The sequence below is a fragment of the Bos mutus genome, chromosome 17 (assembly GCF_027580195.1).
Source record: "Bos mutus isolate GX-2022 chromosome 17, NWIPB_WYAK_1.1, whole genome shotgun sequence".
Lineage (NCBI taxonomy): Eukaryota > Metazoa > Chordata > Mammalia > Artiodactyla > Bovidae > Bos > Bos mutus.
In genome coordinates, this window is record NC_091633.1 from 45,674,769 (window position 1) to 45,695,574 (window position 20,806).

Genomic DNA, 20,806 nt, shown 5'->3' on the forward strand with positions numbered 1-20,806 from the left:
AGAAATCCCTTGCATTCCTATACACTAATAATGAGAAAATAGAAAGAGAAATTAAGGAAACAATTCCATTCACCATTGCAATGAAAAGAATAAAATACTTAGGAATATATCTACCTAAAGAAACTAAAGACCTATATATAGAAAACTATAAAACACTGGTGAAAGAAATCAAAGAGGACACTAATAGATGGCGAAATATACCATGTACATGGATTGGAAGAATCAATATAGTGAAAATGAGTATACTACCCAAAGCAATTTATAGATTCAATGCAATCCCTATCAAGCTACCAACGGTATTCTTCACAGAGCTAGAACAAATAATTTCACAATTTGTATGGAAATACAAAATACCTTGAATAGCCAAAGCTATCTTGAGAAAGAAGAATGAAACTGGAGGAATCAACCTGCCTGACTTCAGGCTCTACTACAAAGCCACAATCATCAAGACAGTATGGTACTGGCACAAAGACAGAAATATAGATCAATGGAACAAAATAGAAAGCCCAGAGATAAATCCACGCACTATGGACACCTTATCTTTGACAAAGGAGGCAAGAATATACAATGGATTAAAGACAATCTCTTTAACAAGTGGTGCTGGGAAAACTGGTCAACCACTTGTAAAAGAATGAAACTAGAGCACTTTCTAACACCATACACAAAAATAAACTCGAAATGGATTAAAGATCTAAACATAAGACCAGAAACTATAAAACTCCTAGAGGAGAACATAGGCAAAACACTCTCCGACATACATCACAGCAGGATCCTCTATGACCCACCTCCAAGAATATTGGAAATAAAAGCAAAAATAAACAAATGGGACCTAATTAAACTTAAAAGCTTCTGCACAACAAAAGAAACTATAAGCAAGGTGAAAAGACAGCCTTCAGAATGGGAGAAAATAATAGCAAATGAAGCAACAGACAAACAACTAATCTCAAAAATATACAAGCAACTCCTACAGCTCAATTCCAGAAAAATAAATGACCCAATCAAAAAATGGGCCAAAGAACTGAATAGACATTTCCCCAAAGAAAACACACAGATGGCTAACAAACACATGAAAAGATGTTCAACATCACTCATCATCAGAGAAATGCAAATCAAAACCACAATGAGGTACCATTTCACGCCAGTCAGAATGGCTGCGATCCAAAAGTCTACAAGCAATAAATGCTGGAGAAGGTGTGGAGAAAAGGGAACCCTCTTACACTTTTGGTGGGAATGCAAAGTAGTACAGCCACTATGGAGAACAGTGTGGAGATTCTTAAAAAACTGGAAATAGAACTGCCTTATGATCCAGTAATCCCACTGCTGGGCACACACACTGAGGAAACCAGAAGGGAAAGAGACACGTGTACCCCAATGTTCATTGCAGCACTGTTTATAATAGCCGGGACATGGAAGCAACCTAGATGTCCATCAGCAGATGAATGGATAAGAAAGCAGTGGTACATATACACAATGGAGTATTGCTCAGCCGTTAAAAAGAATCCATTTGAATCAGTTCTAATGAGGTGGATGAAACTGGAGCCTATTATATAGAGTGAAGTAAGCCAGAAAGAAAAACACGACTACAGTATACTAACGCATATATATGGAATTTAGAAAGATGGTAACGATAACCCTGTATGTGAGACAGCAAAAGAGACACTGATGTATAGAACAGTCTTTTGGACTCTGTGGGAGAGGGAGAGGGTGGGATGATTTGGGAGAATGGCATTGAAATATGTATAATATCATATATGAAATGAGTCGCCAGTCCAGGTTCGATGCATGATACTGGATGCTTGGGGCTGGTGCACTGGGACGACCCAGAGGGATGGTATGGGGAGGGAGGTGGGAGGAGGGTTCAGGATGGGGAACACATGTATACCTGTGGCAGATTCATTTTGATATATGGCAAAACCAATACAATATTGTAAAGTTAAATAAAATAAAATTTAAAAAAATATACAAAATATAAAATGTAAAATCGAGTTCGTTTCTTCTCACAGAATGTGAATACGTTTCATACAGTGTAAGTTGCTTTCAATGTAAGAAAATAAAATAAAATTCAATGTTAAAAATATTGTCTGTTTTAGATCGTGTAGACTTTTTTAAGCTTGTTTGATTAAAAGGGAACTGATTCATTTGTCAAAATACCTTTCAGCCTATATGATCAAATAAACAATATTTATTGCTTATAATAACAGAGGATTGATTATTCCTTGTCATTTAAGGAAAATAAAGTTTCACCAACATTTTTATCATTAATTATCCCTGGGTTGTGAAGATCTCTAGAGAAGGGAGTGGGTACCCACTCCAGTATTCTGGCCTGGAAGAGTCGAACATGACTGGGCAACTTTCACTTTCATGTTTGATGACAAAGGAACCTCAGAATACTTTTTTAACTTAATTTTCTTTGACACCACTTTAGTGTGATAAATTTTAGTGGAACATAATGATGTTTTTAAAGCATTTAATCTGAAATAAATTTTGTTTAGGATTTTTGCATCTATGTTCATCAGTGATATTGGCCTGTAGTTTTCTTTTTTTGTGGGATCTTTGTCAGGTTTTGGTATTAGGGTGATGGTGGCCTCATAGAATGAGTTTGGAAGTTTACCTTCCTCTGCAATTTTCTGGAAGAGTTTGAGCAGGATAGGTGTTAGCTCTTCTCTAAATTTTTGGTAGAATTCAGCTGTGAAGCCGTCTGGACCTGGGCTTTTGTTTGCTGGAAGATTTTTGATTACAGTTTCAATTTCCGTGCTTGTGATGGGTCTGTTAAGGTTTTCTATTTCTTCCTGGTCGAGTTTTGGAAAGTTGTACTTTTCTAAGAATTTGTCCATTTCTTCCTCGTTGTCCATTTTATTGGCATATAATTGATAATAGTCTCTTATGATCCTTTGTATTTCTGTGTTGTCTGTTGTGATCTCTCCATTTTCGTTTCTAATTTTATTGATTTGATTTTTCTCCCTTTGTTTCTTGATGAGTCTGGCTAATGGTTTGTCAATTTTATTTATCCTTTCAAAGAACCAGCTTTTGGCTTTGTTGATTTTTGCTATGGTCTCTTTTGTTTCTTTTGCATTTATTTCTGCTCTAATTTTTAAGATTTCTTTCCTTCTACTAACCCTGGGGTTCTTCATTTCTTCCTTTTCTAGTTGCTTTAGGTATAGAGTTAGGTTATTTATTTGACTTTTTTTCTTGTTTCTTGAGGTGTGCCTGTATTGCTATGAACTTTCCCCCTTAGGACTGCTTTTACCGTGTCCCACAGGTTTTGGGTTGTTGTGTTTTCATTTTCATTCGTTTCTATGCAAATTTTGATTTCTTTTTTGATTTCTTCTATGATTTGTTGGTTATTCAGCAGCGTGTTGTTCAGCCTCCATATGTTGGAATTTTTAATAGTTTTTCTCCTGTAATTGAGATCTAATCTTACTGCATTGTGGTCAGAAAAGATGCTTGGAATGATTTCTATTTTTTGAATTTACCAAGGCTAGCTTTATGGCCCAGGATGTGATCTATCCTGGAGAAGGTTCCATGTGCGCTTGAGAAAAAGGTGAAATTCATTGTTTGGGGATGAAATGTCCTATAGATATCAATTAGGTCTAACTGGTCTATTGTATCGTTTAAAGTTTGTGTTTCCTTGTTAATTTTCTGTTTAGTTGATCTATCCATAGGTGTGAGTGGGGTATTAAAGTCTCCCACTATTATTGTGTTATTGTTAATTTCTCCTTTCATACTTGTTAGCATTTGTCTTACATACTATGTGCTCCCGTGTTGGGTGCATATATATTTATAATTGTTATATCTTCTTCTTGGATTGATCCTTTGATCATTATGTAGTGACCTTCTTTGTCTCTTTTCACAGCCTTTGTTTTAAAGTCTATTTTATCTGATATGAGTATTGCTACTCCTGCTTTCTTTTGGCCCCTATTTGCATGGAAAATCTTTTTCTAGCCCTTCACTTTCAGTCTGTATGTGTCCCCTGTTTTGAGGTGGGTCTCCTGTAGACAACATATGTAGGGGTCTTGTTTTTGTATCCATTCAGCCAGTCTTTGTCTTTTGGTTGGGGCATTCAACCCATTTACGTTTAAGGTAGTTACTGATAAGTATGATCCGTTGCCATTTACTTTATTGTTTGGGGTTCGAATTTATACACCATTTTTGTGTTTCCAGTCTAGAGAATATCCTTTATTATTTGTTGGAGAGCTGGTTTGGTGGTGCAGAATTCTCTCAGCTTTTGCTTGTCTGAGAAGCTTTTGATTTCTCCTTCATACTTGAATGAAATCCTTGCTGGGTACAATAATTATTAAAAAGATCATACACCATGACCAAGTGGGCTTTATCCCAGGGATGCAAGGATTCTTCAATATCCGCAAATCAATCAATGTAATACACCACATTAACAAATTGAAAAACAAAAACCATATGATTATCTCAATAGATGCAGAGAAAGCCTTTGACAAAATTCAACACCCATTTATGATAAAAACTCTCCAGAAAGCAGGAATAGAAGGAACATACCTCAACATAATAAAAGCTATATATGACAAACCCACAGCAAACATTATCCTCAATGGTGAAAAATTGAAAGCATTTCCTCTAAAGTCAGGAACAAGACAAGGGTGCCCACTTTCACCATTACTATTCAACATAGTTTTGGAAGTTTTGGCCACAGCAATCAGAGCAGAAAAAGAAATAAAAGGAATCCAAATTGGAAAAGAAGAAGTAAAACTCTCACTATTTGCAGATGACATGATCCTCTACATAGAAAACGCTAAAGACTCACCAGAAAATTACTAGAACTAATCAATGATTATAGTAAAGTTGCAGGATATAAAATCAACACACAGAAATCCCTTGCATTCCTATACACTAATAATGAGAAAACAGAAAGAGAAATTAAGGAAACAATTCCATTCACCATTGCAACGAAAAGAATAAAATACTTAGGAATATATCTACCTAAAGAAATTAAAGACCTATATATAGAAAACTATAAAACACTGGTGAAAGAAATCAAAGAGGACACTAATAGATGGCGAAATATACCATGTTCATGGATTGGAAGAATCAATATAGTGAAAATGAGTATACTACCCAAAGCAATTTATAGATTCAATGCAATCCCTATCAAGCTACCAACGGTATTCTTCACAGAGCTAGAACAAATAATTTCACGATATGTATGGATATACAAAAAACCTCAAATAGCCAAAGCAATCTTGAGAAAGAAGAATGGACCTGGAGGAATCAACCTGCCTGACTTCAGGCTGTACTACAAAGCCACAGTCATCAAGACAGTATGGTACTGGCACAAAGACAGAAATATAGATCAATGGAACAAAATAGAAAGCCCAGAGATAAATCCATGCACATATGGACACCTTATCTTTGACAAAGGAGGCAAGAATATACAATGGATTAAAGACAATCTCTTTAACAAGTGGTGCTGGGAAATCTGGTCAACCACTTGTAAAAGAATGAAACTAGAACACTTTCTAACACCATATACAAAAATAAACTCAAAATGGGTTAAAGATCTCAACGTAAGACCAGAAACTATAAAACTCCTGGAGGAGAACATAGGCAAAACACTCTCTGACATACATCACAGCAGGATCCTCTATGATCCACCTCCAAGAATATTGGAAATAAAAGTAAAAATAAACAAATGGGACCTAATTAAACTTAAAAGCTTCTGCACATCAAAGGAAACTATTAGCAAGGTGAAAAGACAGCCTTCAGAATGGGAGAAAATAATAGCAAATGAAGCAACAGACAAACAACTAATCTCAAAAATATACAAGCAACTCCTACAGCTCAACTCCAGAAAAATAAATGACCCAATCAAAAAATGGGCCAAAGATCTAAATAGACATTTCTCCAAAGAAGACATACAGATGGCTAACAAACACATGAAAAGATGCTCAACATCACTCATTATCAGAGAAATGCAAATCAAAACCATTATGAGGTACCATTTCACACCAGTCAGAATGGCTGCGATCCAAAAGTCTACAAATAATAAATGCTGGAGAGGGTGTGGAGAAAAGGGAACCCTCTTACACTGTTGGTGGGAATGCAAACTAGTACAGCCACTATGGAGAACAGTGCGGAGATTCCTTAAAAAACTGGAAATAGAACTGCCTTATGATCCAGCAATCCCACTGCTGGGCATACACACTGAGGAAACCAGAAGGGAAAGAGACACGTGTACCCCAATGTTCATCGCAGCACTGTTTATAATAGCCAGGACATGGAAGCAACCTAGATGCCCATCAGCAGATGAATGGATAAGAAAGCCGTGGTACATATACACAATGGAGTATTACTCAGCCATTAAAAGAATACATTTGAATCAGTTCTAATGAGGTGGATGAAACTGGAGCCTATTATACAGAGTGAAGTAAGCCAGAAGGAAAAACACCAATACAGTATACTAACGCATATATATGGAATTTAGAAAGATGGTAACAATAACCCTGTATACGAGACAGCAAAAGAGACACTGATGTATAGAACAGTCTTATGGACTCTGTGGGAGAGGGAGAGGGTGGGAAGATTTGGGAGAATGGCATTGAAACATGTGAAACGTCATGTATGAAACGAGATGCCAGTCAAGGTTCAATGCACGATGCTGGATGCTTGGGGCTGGTGCACTGGGACGACCCAGAGGGATGGTGTATATATCTGCAGTATATTACGCTTGTGAGAACTACCTCATCTGCTAGATTTACATGATTGCAATCGAGTATAGTGAAGCAGAGTACTTCTAAACTTAGTTTTGCTCTAGTTTCACTTTTGCACCATGAATCAGCAGTGTTTGTAACTAGAGGGGACAGTTTGAGAGGTGTGGAATTCCAGATTCTCCTGCTGATTTGAACTGAGCTGAACTCTGTTACTTATTTTGGACACACTGATGTTTTTCTACTAATTCTGATTCTTTCTCATCAAGAAAAGTATTGTTTAAAGTAAAACATAATTATTAATTTAAAAAAATCTGAAATAAATGATGAAAATGTCATTATGGGGAGAGCTTTTTTCTAAATAACTTCCTTCTATTTCTTCTCTTTTTCTTCATTTTTTCACTCGCTAGAATTTATTGTAGGAATTATATGACTTTATGTCTAATAGTGGACGTATAAAGGACTAAAATTTTTTTGAGTTTTTAACAACATTCATGTCTGCTGTAGCCTCAATCATGTGGGGTTTGTGACATATAGATAATGATTATGAGTTATACTGTATGTGATAATACTATGGTACTCAGAACATTCTGATTGGTATGTGAAATTGTGCATTGATAGAGCTAGCTGCTGCTGCTAAGTCGCTTCAGTCGTGTCCGACTTTGCGACCCCATAGACGGCAGCTCACCAGGCTCTCCCGTCCCTGGGATTCTCCAGGCAAGAACACTGGAGTGGGTTGCCATTTCCTTCTCCAATGCATGAAAGTGAAAAGAGAAAGTGAAATCGCTCAGTCATGTCTGACCCTCAGCGACCCCATGGACTGCAGCCTACCAGGCTCCTCTGCCCATGGGATTTTCCAGGCAGGAGTACTGGAGTGGGGTGCCATTGCCTTCTCCATGATAGAGCTAGAGAGACCACTTAACCTATATCTCTTTCATAAACTCTGCTAATACTTTTTTTTTTTTTAAGAGGTTTCTAACTGTTTAAAATCCTACATTGACATATATCAGATTTGGTAAATATTTTCCTTCACACCTCTCATTTTATATGTCTCGCATTTGTATAACTCACCCAGAGATCTTACTCCACTTAGATATCAACACTTTTATATAATTAATTAGACTTTCAAGGCTGCCTGGCTGGGCTTGATATATGTTTGTCTTTATCATTTTGGGTCACCAAACTTACCAGACTATTTAATTTGATTATGTACCCGGAACAATGAAATGTCTATTAAGCCATTATAACTTCAGAATCACCCCAGTTCCTACTGAGAATAGAACTGATGCCATAACGGTTTTTGTTTTGTTTTGTTTTTTGGTTTGGACTTCACTTAAACTTAAACAATTGCATTTTACCAGTTAAAGTGAATCATGGCCAAACCAAAAGGAACTACAAGATAGTGTTTCATTGAACTTCAGGATTCAGAGGAAAATATCTAAATTTAAAACCTAATTTTTCTACTGTATTGTAATTCAATAGCTATTTCTTGAGCCTGTTGACAAAGAAGATAAGATGAACCTTTATTTTTACCTATGTTTTTATTGATTAAAAATCTTCATACCTACATTTTGAAAATCTGGTTTTCAAAATGTATGTATAATAAAAATATTTATAAATTAAAACAGCAAAAAAAAAAAATCTTCCCTTCTTCTGTTTATGTGTAGGCATCATCACATGCTACTGAGCACATTCACTCTGTTTCAACTCTTGCTTTTTTCCTTCCTGCACTCATAACTGGGCAGCTTGTTTTAGAATTTCTAGATAACCAAAATGAATCCTTTTTGTAATGTTTTCAATATTTGGGCTACCACTGAAACCATTTCTGGCCCTGAAGCAATTGAGAATGCAGTAGACTGTGTGAACGAGATGAACATTTGTGAGAACAACTATTCATCTTCAAAAAAGATCTGCTGTGAAGTCCACACATGTATATGTATGGCTGAACCCCTTCTCTGTTCACCTGAAACTATCACAACATCATTAATCTGTTATATATGTAACAAGACAATATAAAAAATTAAAAACAAAAACAAAAAAGATCCACTGTGTGTACCAACTTGCTACTGTAAATGGTAATATTCTGAACTAAATCAACAAGAGAGCTAAGATTAGGACAGTACGTCTATCTTGCTATCTTTATGCAGCTAACTTCTATCAAAGTCCAAGGAGTAAGAGTGCCTTAACTTGGTTCTTTTCAGAGGACTTGAAGACTGCTTTCTGAATTGATTTTTATCTTCCTTCTTTCACACTATAGGGCTCCCTTTCTGCTTATGAAGTGATTTGTTTTCTCTCAGAAAGATATGGGTTATTTTTATTGTAAATGAGGAATATTTTCCTGCTTTCAGTATCTGGTTAGATTGTTCTCATCAGGAGATATAGACTAGAAGTAAAATGAAGACAAAGAGTTAGTAATTTTTGATACCTGCCATTTTAGGTAGATTTGAGAATTGGATGTGAGCAATAAATAGAGGCTTCTTCTCTGCTATCAGACACAATGGATTCTAGCTTGTGTGGTATAATGTACAGAGTGAAAGCCCTTTCTCTTCAGTATAAACCATGAATAATTAGCTCCATGATACTAAATTTTTCAGCCTGTCTCACTTTGCAATTTCTTTAATGTATTAATGTTTCTCCAAAGGATTATATATAAATTATATGCCATTGGGAATATAATTCCAGAGTTACTCTGTAGTTCTTCTTGATTAGGTTCTCAGAATTGTATTTAAGCTTTTTTCTTTCATTTTGTGAAAGAAAAAAGAGGTGGGGGAAAAAGCATAGGCTAACTGGCTTCTTTGAGTTCTGCTAAATGATTTGTTTCATTTGGGATTCTCAAATTATCAACCCCATTTGCAAGAGAACAATCTGATCATAGCTGTGCTGCTCTGCAGTTTAAATTAGAATTTTGGAAATCTGAGGATTTAAATTAAAGCTCATACCTAAGGTAACAGAAAACTCTCCGCTCTACACTCATAGAGAGAGTAATTATATATGAAAACCTGAAATTAGAAGCTGAAATTAGAGCTATATTCACTCAGTCCCAAAGAACAGCCATTTTTTCAGACCTCGTAATGAAATGATTCCAGGTAAGATAATATACATGCCAGGGCCATTCTGTGCCACATTTGCTCAGCCCTTATTTTCTTTTCTCAAGTATATCGAATCCCTTTAACTGCCTTTGTTGGTAAAAAATGCTTTAAACTATTTATAGATTACAATATTTGACAAAGGGTTTTTCTTAAATTTAGAAAAAGAGGTAAAAACGGGCCATGTTTAAATAAATTTTCTTTTGGTTTTATTTAATATTCCTATTAGCAAATACTAATAAGAATTAACGGGTGTCTCCAGTATAGTTCATCCAGTGATAAGGAACATGATGCTTTTATTTCAATATATACATAATGTTTCAGTTAATGATAAATGATTTTATGATAAAGAATATGCAGAGAATATAAAAATACTATTAAGAAAATAATAAGTAGCACTTGCTGAGCCCTTGTTCTAAATCAGACAGTATGCTAAGTATTTCACCAATATATCTCATAAAGTCTTGACAGAAGCTGTGATATGTATATTTATATATATACATATAAGCATTTATTTATATATATATATATATATATATATATATATATATATACAAGTTTTTACCATACATACATACACACACATACACACACACACACACACATACCCACTTATTGGACATAAAATGATGACTTTCTTTAAATTACAAAGATAGATTTCCAGAGCTCAGATTCTTCACCTAATATAGTAAAATGTGTCACTATTTATTTAGTTTTCTGAACACAGAAAAATCATTTTATTAAAATTATATTGGTCTATTTCTAGTACATTGATTTCATGTTTTATGTGATGCTGCTTTTATATTAGCATGCAAACACATATACAATAGTATATATATACACACATATACACATATGCAAAAGTATATAGTATAAATAAAATCTGAAGAAATGCAAATTATTAAATTGAGTATGAGACCAAATTTAAACAGATCAACTACAACCATATTTGGCAAGACAGCAACTGCTAAAAACTAGCACAATCTTGAAGAAGTAATATTTTGGTGTCATCAATAGTGATAAAACCTATTGATGATTTTTATCATGGATGAATCTGTTTGTCTAATCTGCCTTAACTAATCCAGTGGGTTATCAAAGATCACAATGTGTGTAAAGATTCACGGACATCTTTATACACACACACACACACACACACACACACACACATATATATATATATATATATTATAATTCCAGTGGAATCAGTCATGTCTATATAAAAGTTTCATACTTTGGTATTGCCATACACTTTCTTGAGCAAGAAAGGGGGTTTGATTATATAGCTACTGCCCATTAAATTAGATATAGGGGTATAGAACTTGGTGTTTCCTACTTATAGCCTTTATTTTTAACATCTTTACTGAGGTATAATTGAAATACAAAAAACTGCCCATATTTAATGCAACTTGAGTTTGATATATGCATAAACCTATGCACAAATTAATGAATATTTCCATCACATAAAATTTTCTTCCTGCCCCACCTCCCACTTTTTCTGTGGTAACAACACATAAAATAAGATCTACTCTCTTACAAAATTCTTGAGTGTAAAATGCAGTGCTTTTAAGCACAGGTAGGATGTCACACAGCAAATGTCTAGGACTTATTCATGTAGCATACCTGAAATGCTATACCTCTTGAAGAACAAGTTAGACTACTGAATATTATAAAAGCTTCCTTTACTGGAATGAATCACCTTATTAATTTACCATTCTCATAAGAAAAAAATTAAGGAGTAGGACACATGCATTTTAGAATTATTCTTAAAAAAAAAAATTGGTTGCACTGAGTTTTTGTTGGGCTGAGGATTACTGTACTTGCTAGTTGCTTCAAGTGCACCGCTACTCTTCATTGTGTTATGCAGGCTTCTCATTGCGTGACTTCTCTTGTTGTGGAGCACAGGCTGTAGGCACACAGGCTTCACTACTTGCAGCATGCAGGCTCAAGTCAGTACTTGTGGCTTGTAGGCTCAGAAGTTTTTGTGCACAGGCTTAGTTGCTCCACAGCATATGAAATCTTCCCAGATCAGGGATGGAACTTGTGTCCCCTCCATTGGCAAGAGGATTCTTATCCACTGTGCTACCAGGAAAGTCCTGGGATTATTCTTCATTTCTGTGTTTTGGTGCATAGGGGAAAAAATCCTACAGTAATCATAAAGAAGCTGTAAAATCCATTTAATTTTTGGCTTTAATTTAGAACTATAATCTACTTTCTTTCCTTTGAACTGTAGAAAGCATTTGCCAATTATCCTCCCAATTAAAAACATAAAAAGTATCTTCTTCACACTGTATTAATATGAGAATATAAATTGGTATGACCTTTCTGGAAGGCAATTTGGTAATGAATATCAAAAGCCTTTAAAATGAGCAAGAAAAAGTACTTCACAAATATATCCTAAGGAAATAATTATGTGAATGAAAAGAGCTACAAGAAATTTATTACAACAGTATTTGTAATAACAATAAATTGGAATTTTCCTAATTGATCAACAACATGGGAAATTTTGAATAAATGTAATTAAATATAATCTAGGCATTATAAAGTATGTAAAATCCAATAATACCAAAAAATTTAGCTATAAAAATATAAAATCATAATATTAAGCATATAGTCAATTAAAGTTATGTATATATGCACACATATCATATATTAGTCACTGCATTTGTACTCAAAGGCAAAAAACTGACAAGAAAGTTATTGAATCTAACATTCATCCAAGCAAGAAAATATGACAGAAAAAAGATCTTAAGGTTTATGTATTTGAAATAATATTCAAAATAATTTTGAATGGAAATTATTAAAATATATATTAGGTGATATGTGACATTAAGTTAACTGAAAAAGCAGAACTTTTTTTTTTTCATTTTTTAGTAACTTGACCATTTCAGTGTCATTCTCTGTGTTTTATATATGGAACAATTAGCAGATTTACCTTTGGGGAGAAGAAAAGAGGAAATAGCTTTTTAATTATTGTCATTAGGCTAACAACCATTAAAGATGATATATACTATTAAAGAAATGTTCTTAGACACTCCCCTCTTACTGGCATATGGGCATAATTTCACAGCCTTTCTTTATCATGCATAGTAACCTTCGTGGACTAAAGTCTCTGCACACTGCCAATGCAAAGCCTCAACTGTCCTTGCACATGATCAAGCAGTTCCAAACTAAGACAGCCAAGCTGAGAGGACCGATCAGTGGACGTGCTACTCAGAAAGTAGCCTGCTGTAGTCACTACTTCAAGGTCCAGAGCCCTGTCTCAGGATTTGCCTAGGGGAAGTGGCATGCCATAAAACACGTAGCCTCTATTCTCTTCCCACTGAAGAAGGAAATGGCAACCTACTCCAGTATTCTTGCCTGGAAAATCCCATGGACAGAGGAGCCTAGCAGGCTACAGACCAAGGGGTCACAAGAGTCAGATATGACTTAGGGACTAAACAATCAAACCAGTCTCATCCCAGGGCTTCCCAGATGGAGACAAAAGAGACACAGGTTTGATCCCTGGGTTGGGAAGATCTTCTGGAGAAGGGCATGGCAACCCACTCCAGTATTCTTGCCTGGAGAATCCCATGGACAGAGGAGCCTGGTGGACTACAGTCCATAGGGTCGCAGAGAGTAGGACACAACTGAGCCACTTAGTACACACACACAATCTCTTCTCAAAGCAACTCCCTTTACTTCACAGGGAATATAAAGATATGCAAGCACAAAGACTTTCTAAAAACCCTGAGAGTTTGGGGAAAGGTAACTGGGAGGAGTTTCTTGGACTTAAATGAAAGTACAGTCCAATGTTAAGCTGGCTAGTTTGCAAGATAAAATCATGCAATGAGACAACTGCTGGGAGCAATCCTGGAGTCAGAATAGATGTCAACTATGAATTTAAGAAACTAATCCTTCAAGAGAACTAAAATTTAATTGGATTAGTTTGTAGAGCAATCCGTGCCCCAAGGCATTGCTAAAAACAATTGAGTTGTCTGCTTCCCCTTAGTGGAGTTTAACAGCAGAGTGTGGTCAGGAAAAGAGAGAATTCTCCATTAATACCACTGTTATGGAGTCCAAGTTCACTCTGCTCATCGCATGACAGGCCAATGAATCTGAGAGCAAGGTATTGAGGTGAGAGATACAACTTTATTCAGAAAGCTGGCTGACCAAGATGGCAGACTAATGTCTCAAAGTAACCATCCTGTCAGGGTTTGGATGCCAGGTTCTTTTATAGAGTCAGAGACTATTGTTACTCTGATACCAAAATCAGACATAGACATCACAAGAAAACCCTAGACACTAGTATGTTTTATCCATAACAAAATGCTAACAATCAAATCCAGCAGCATACAGAAAGGACAACCAAAACAAACATACAAACAAAACACTGACAAAGTGCCCCAGGAATTATATTATCATTTTAACAGTTATGTTGCTTCTTCTCCCTTCATTATGACTTTCACCCTCATTCTCGTTCTAATACATAATTTAAATGTTAGCAGGAAGAAATGTGTGTGTTCACTTGTGTTTTTAAGCCTATGTTTTCCCTAACCCCTGCTATTCAATTTCTCCTCATCCCCTTCGGTTCAGTTACACCAACTGAGTAGGTATCTATCAGTCACTCCAAGTTGTGAAGTTTCCTTCACTTTGCTTTCTCCATGTGTACTGGCCTTATAAAAGTTCTCTGTAGTCTGAAAAACCTGTTAAATGAAATTATAGTGGGATCAATATATGTAATTTTAAGTTTAATGGACACATTGACAATAAGTAAAAACTATTTTAATAATATATTTTATATAAACCAAGCCTCCAAATTAACATTTGACATATAAAACAATTAGTGAGATGCTGCGATTCATGGGGTCTCAAAGAGTCAGACACGACTGAGCGACTGATCTGATCTGATCTGATATATTTTTCATATTAGATATTTCAAATGTCATATTTTACACTTATAGCAGATAGACACCACCCTTATGGCAGAAAATGAAGAGGAACTAAAAGCTTCTTGATGAAAGTGAAAGAGGAGAGTGAAAAAGTTGGCTTAAAGCTCAACATTCAGAAAACTAAGATCATGACATCTGGTCCCATCACTTTATGGGAAATAGATAGGGAAACAGTGGAAACAGTGTCAGACTTTATTTTGGGGGGCTCCAAAATCACTGTAGATGGTGACTGCAGCCATGAATTTAAAAGACGCTTACTCTTTGGAAGGAAAGTTATGACAAAACTAGACAGCATATTGAAAAGCAGAGACATTACTTTGCCAATAAAGGTTCGTCTAGTCAAGGCTATGGTTTTTCCAGTGGTCATGTATGGATGTAAGAGTTGGACTGTGAAGAGAGCTGAGCGCCAAAGAATTGATGCCTTTGAACTGGGGTGTTGGAGAAGACTCTTGAGAGTCCCTTGGACTGCAAGGAGATCCAACCAGTCCATCCTATAGGAGATCATTCCTGGGTGTTCATTGGAAGGACTGATGCTAAAGCTGAAACTCCAGTACTTTGGCCACCTCATGCGAAGAGTTGACTCATTGGAAAAAACCCTGTTGCTGGGAGGGATTGGGGGCCGGAGGAGAAGGGGACGACAGAGGATGAGAGGGCTGGATGGCATCACCATCTCAATCAACTCAATGCACATGAGTTTGGGTGAACTCCAGGAGTTGGTGATGGACAGGGAGGCCTGGCATGCTGTGATTCATGGGGTCGCAAAGAGTCAGACACTACTGATCGACTGAACTGAGCTGAACCAAATTTGCATTAGCCATATTTCAAGTTTGTAAAGTCTTGTGTGGTTTGCCCAAAAGTCAGGAGCAAGTCAGATGTTTAATATAATAATGGGGTGAAAAAGACATTGGTACTCTTTTTTGAGAAGGAACTACTTTATTTTGAATTGAAATTAATATATTTTTTTTAATTCTGAAACTGTGTTTTAACTTGATCTTCTCATGAATGTTCCCTCTGTAGCGAACACTTAGCTACTCCCAAGACGGTTGATACTTTGAATAGATAAAGGAGAATGTTGTACATTTAAAAGTGCAAAAATAACATTATAATATTTTTTTTCACGTTATCAATGTTATAAGTGCTAGCCACAGGGACTATACAGATTTAACCCATTTAAGATAACATTTTTGTGCATCTAGGAATTGGATGCTAGAAGGAGCAGTAAGAAATGATTTTAGATTAGACATTGCTATGTTTCTGATTCCTTTTGTATTTTCTAATACTGGTAATGATTTAATATATTCAACAACATTCTTAAACATGGAAAAATTGTGTGTCTGTGTGTAAAAACTCAAGGCACAAACATGGACATTCATTTATTGTTGAATTGCATAAGTACAGTTGGCCCACTCTGTTCTCTATTAATCAATTAGTGTATATGCTTTATATGAGTTAACTGAAGACAAGAGCGATATCATTTTCAAAGTCAAAGTCATTTAATTATTCTTAATATGCTTAATTAAGTCAAAATTTCTTACCATCTGCACGATATTCATTATACAACCAAATCAAAGGACCCAGGATAGGTCTATAGTGTCTCTCAAATTAATTTCAGATAAAAACAGTCATCACATTATTACTAACTTACTGCACACGAAGTCAGCGCTATGTATTAACTAGCTTAGATTTAATCATTAAACATTAAAGCACTTTTTGTTGTTGTCAAGGATGAAAGAAAAGAAGAGAAATCAAGGTTATTGGGAATTAATTGAAACCAACAAGATTGGGAGCAGATAACTAGAGCTGAGTGATAGTATACCTGAACATAGACTTTCCAAAACAATGGGAGTTGAAGTTATTATAGAACAGTAGGAGGGGCTACAATAACTAGAAGTTGATGTGTGTCCTTCTCTTTTATTTTAGCTTCCATATTTTATCTCACATGAGAAAGGTAAAAGCAGACATCCAGGAGTTGGCCTAACACTCAGAGCTAAACTTAAAGTTCTCCTTTTAAATATTAATAACTTCATAGAACATCAACATCAATTAAGGGCACACTGTGGGCACAAAGTTTGTCCACACACAGAAATCAGCAACAAACATACTGTGCAAATTACAGAAACAAAATATACCCCATCAGATCTGATAAGAGTAGTTGACACTTCTTTACCTATATTTTCAGTTTCATTCTAATCTTTTCTCCTTCCATATAAAAGTTCATTAAGGGGGGGAACAAGACGGCGACAGAGCAGGTGGATGTGGAGTACATCTCTCTCCATGCATATATCAGGAATACACCTTCAGACACAGAAGAGCGTAAAACAAACCAGCTGAGAATGGACAGGAGTACCTGACCAGCAGTAAAGAATATATAGAACCATGCAAAACTCAGCAGGATGAGAACTAGGGGGAAAAACAGGAGTGTTGGTAGCACTGGACCTGCCCTCGGTGGGTGGGGGAACTGTAGCAGGGGTCTGATCCCCACATTGGGGCAATTGTTTGAGTCAGAGGAGAAACATTTAAGGCTGAGAGTAAAACAGCTGATGTGTGGCAGCCTAAATGGAATGAGAATCAGACAGTCCTTGCCACAGTCTTACATACCTGAGACAGGGATGCAGATCCCCTGGAAGATGCAGAAGCTGGCAGCTGGAGTCTAGGGACTGTGGAGAAATCCCAGGGTAAGGGCTACTATTGACTGCGGAGAGACGGATTGAGGGGATGTGAGGGAGGAGATTGTGATGGAAAATGCCTGTGGAGGAAAGCCAGGGAACCATGGAAGCAAGGTGATACTGCTGAGTCATGCATAGTGGGTGGAGCCATCACCATAGCCTCTCTGTCCTCACACATTAGCAACTACAGCTGAAAAATAGAGAGACTGGGCCATCAAATGCCTGATACACTGAACTAAAGAGTAGGACTCCACCCAGGATGCCCCTTTAAGTGCCTGACGTGCCAATCTACAGAGTAGGAACACAGCCAGAGTGGCCCCCTCTATGTGCCTGATGGGCCAAATAACAGTAAAGGACCCCAGGCAAGGGAGCCCTCTAAGTGCCTGAACAGGTGGAATTGGAGAAAGACTGGCCAAAGAGGCCTTCTGATCACCAGCTACAACAGGCTCAAAAGAAGACTCAGGGCCATGACTCCTGAGGCAGAGGCAGTCTGTGTCCCTGCACACTTGGTGCTGTGAGGTTCCCTGAAAGCTAAGCAGCTGCACCATCTTCATGCTCAACTCTCACTAGGGCAGAGCTGCCACAGGCAAAAAATGTCTTGCGTCTATGCGCACAGGGTTTCTTCCGTCGTGTCCAATTCATTGCAACCCTGTAGACTGTGGCCTGCCAGCCTTCTCTGCCAGGGGTTCTCCAGGCAAGAGTACTGGAACGTATTGGCCAATACTGGTTGCCATACCCTTCTAGAGCACTATATTTCCTGCTGCCCTAGCCGCCAACTCCCCTGAGTACCTGGTGCTGCCAGAACCCCTGCTACCCAAGCAGCTGCACCACCTCCACACCTGGCCCTCACAGGGGCAAACCCAAGTCCTCCAGGGCAGCCGCAGGAGCAAACCCCAGTGGATGACCCACATGCAGAGGTGGAAATAAAACCACAACTGAAACCCAGGGGCAGTGTGGCTAAGGAAGAAGACCCAAAACCTTCCCACCAGCTATATAAGCTGCAGATTAAGTCCACACTATCAACTAGGCAGACTCTGTGTCTATGGAATATATAAAAGGACACTGAAGTGAAGTGAAGTGAAGTGAAGTGAAGTCGCTCAGTTGTTCCGGCTCTTTGTGACCCCATGGACTGTAGCCCACCAGGCTCCTCCATCCATGAAATTTTCTAGGCAAGAGTACTAAAGTGGGTTGCCATTTCCTTCTCCAGGGGATCTTCCCAACCCAGGGATTGAACCTGAGTCTCCCGCATTGTGGGCAGACGCTTTACCTTTAAACGGACATTGAGAGCTCCTAAAAAAGAAAACACTAGTTCTTATAGCTGTGGACATTGGAGGCAAGAACACACAGGAGTAGGACCAGATTAGAATCTGAGCTGCCCCCACAGCAGGTCCAGAGATCAGCACAGTGTTGGAGGGCATCCTAGGCAGGTGAGGTGGGCTGTGACTCCCAGCAAGGGAAAGGACTCTGACAGCAGTGACTCAAGAAAAATATTTATTATTCTTATGTTTTGACTTGTTCTGTATATTCTTTTGGATTTGTTTTCTTTTCCTTTTTTCCCCCTCCATTGTAGTTGTCAACTTTATTGGCACTATGAAATCTAATTAAGATTTTGAGCTTTTTTTTTTTCTTCCCTCAGTCACATATTTTATTTTTGTTATAAACCTTTGCCTCTACGTTGAGCTTTTGCAGTTCTGTGGAGTTTGTTCTTTTTTTTTTTTAAAATTTATTTTATTTTTTAAAATCTATTATAATTTTTTTCTACATTTATTCCTTGTTTGCTTTTCCTACTGTTCTTTTCCCCTTGGAGTTAATCTTTATATAAATCTTCTTTGTTTCTGCTGCTGCTGCTAAGTCGCTTCAGTCGTGTCCGACTCTGTGCAACCCCATAGACGGCAGCCCACCAGGCTTCCTCGTCCTTTACTTACCTCTACTTAACTTTGCATATCTATTCTTTTCTTTCCTTTCCTGTTAACATTTTGTTAGTTTTATTTTCATTATTTTCTTCTCCAATTAGCACCTTGCTTTAGTTTTGTTTTCCAGTTTGTGCCTTAATTAGTTTTGTTCTTAACTGGTGGATATAATTTTTGGTTTCCTTTGTTCACCAGGTCAATCTATTGTACTTTACTTTTGTTGGACTGTTTTGATTTTGCTTATGGGTGTATATGTATATGTGTATATTCAGTCACACTTTTTAGTGTTGTCATAAACCTCTGTCTCTACATTGGGCTTTTGCAGTTATGTGGAGTTTTTGCTTTTTCTTTCTTCCTTTTTTTTTCCTCTTTTTTTCTTTTCATAATTTTGCTTTTTAAAACTAATTATATTTTTTATACATTTATTCCTTTGTTTTCCTCTCCTACTGTTCTTTTCCCCTTGCAGTTAATCTTTAACATATATAAATCTCCTTCATTTATCCCTATTTAACTTTACATATCTATTCCTTCTTCCTTTACTTTCTTCCCTTTCCTCTCAAAATATGTGTTAGTTTTGTTTTCATTGCTTTATCCTCAACTTGGCACCTTACTTTAGTTTTGTTTTCCAGGTTGTGCTTTCATTAGTTTTGTTCTTAACTGGTAAATATAATTTTTTATTTCCTTTGTTTGCCAGGTCAATCTATTGTACTTTATTTCAGCTGAACTATTTTGACTTTGATTATGGGTGTATATGTTTATGTATATACTCCATCATTTTAATTATTATTTGCCTGATTTTGTAACTGCCATTTCTCTGGGGTTCATCTTTGGTTTTTCATTTGTGGCTATTTTTTTTTTTTTTAATCTCACTTAATTCCATGGCAAAGCACTTGTGGAATCTTTGTTCCTGACTAGGGATCAAGCCCTGAGCCTTTGGAGTAGGAGCACTGACTCCAAGACCCTAGACTACCAGAGAACTAACCCTAGGGAGTATGAGAGAGTGAGAACTCACATAAAAGAAACTACTTGAATAAAAGACCCAGCATCACCCAACCACCAGTAGCACCCTGTGCAGGACACCTCATCTAAACAACAAACAAAACAAAATACAAACCAAATCACCAGCAGACAGGATTACCACCTAACTCAGCCTTGGCCATGAGAGGAAAAGCAAACAAATAAACAGACAAAAACAATAGCACCAACAACAGCTCAATATGAATCTCACCCTATCTGAAGCTTACACAAACCACTGGACCAAACTTAGGAGGGCAGAAACCAAAAGGAAGAAAGAATTGAAGCCTGTGAAAAGGAGACCTCAAACACAGTAAGTTTAAAAAAGAATAATTAGAAGGCAGAGAAATACTACGCAAATGAAGGAACAAACTAGAAACACAGAAGTCCAAATAAACGAAGAGGAAATATCAAACTGCATGAAAAAGAATTCAGAATAATGATAGTAGAGATGATCAAAAACCTTGAAAATGGAGAAAATGCAAGAATCAATTAACAAAGATCTAGAAGAATTAAAGAATAAACATA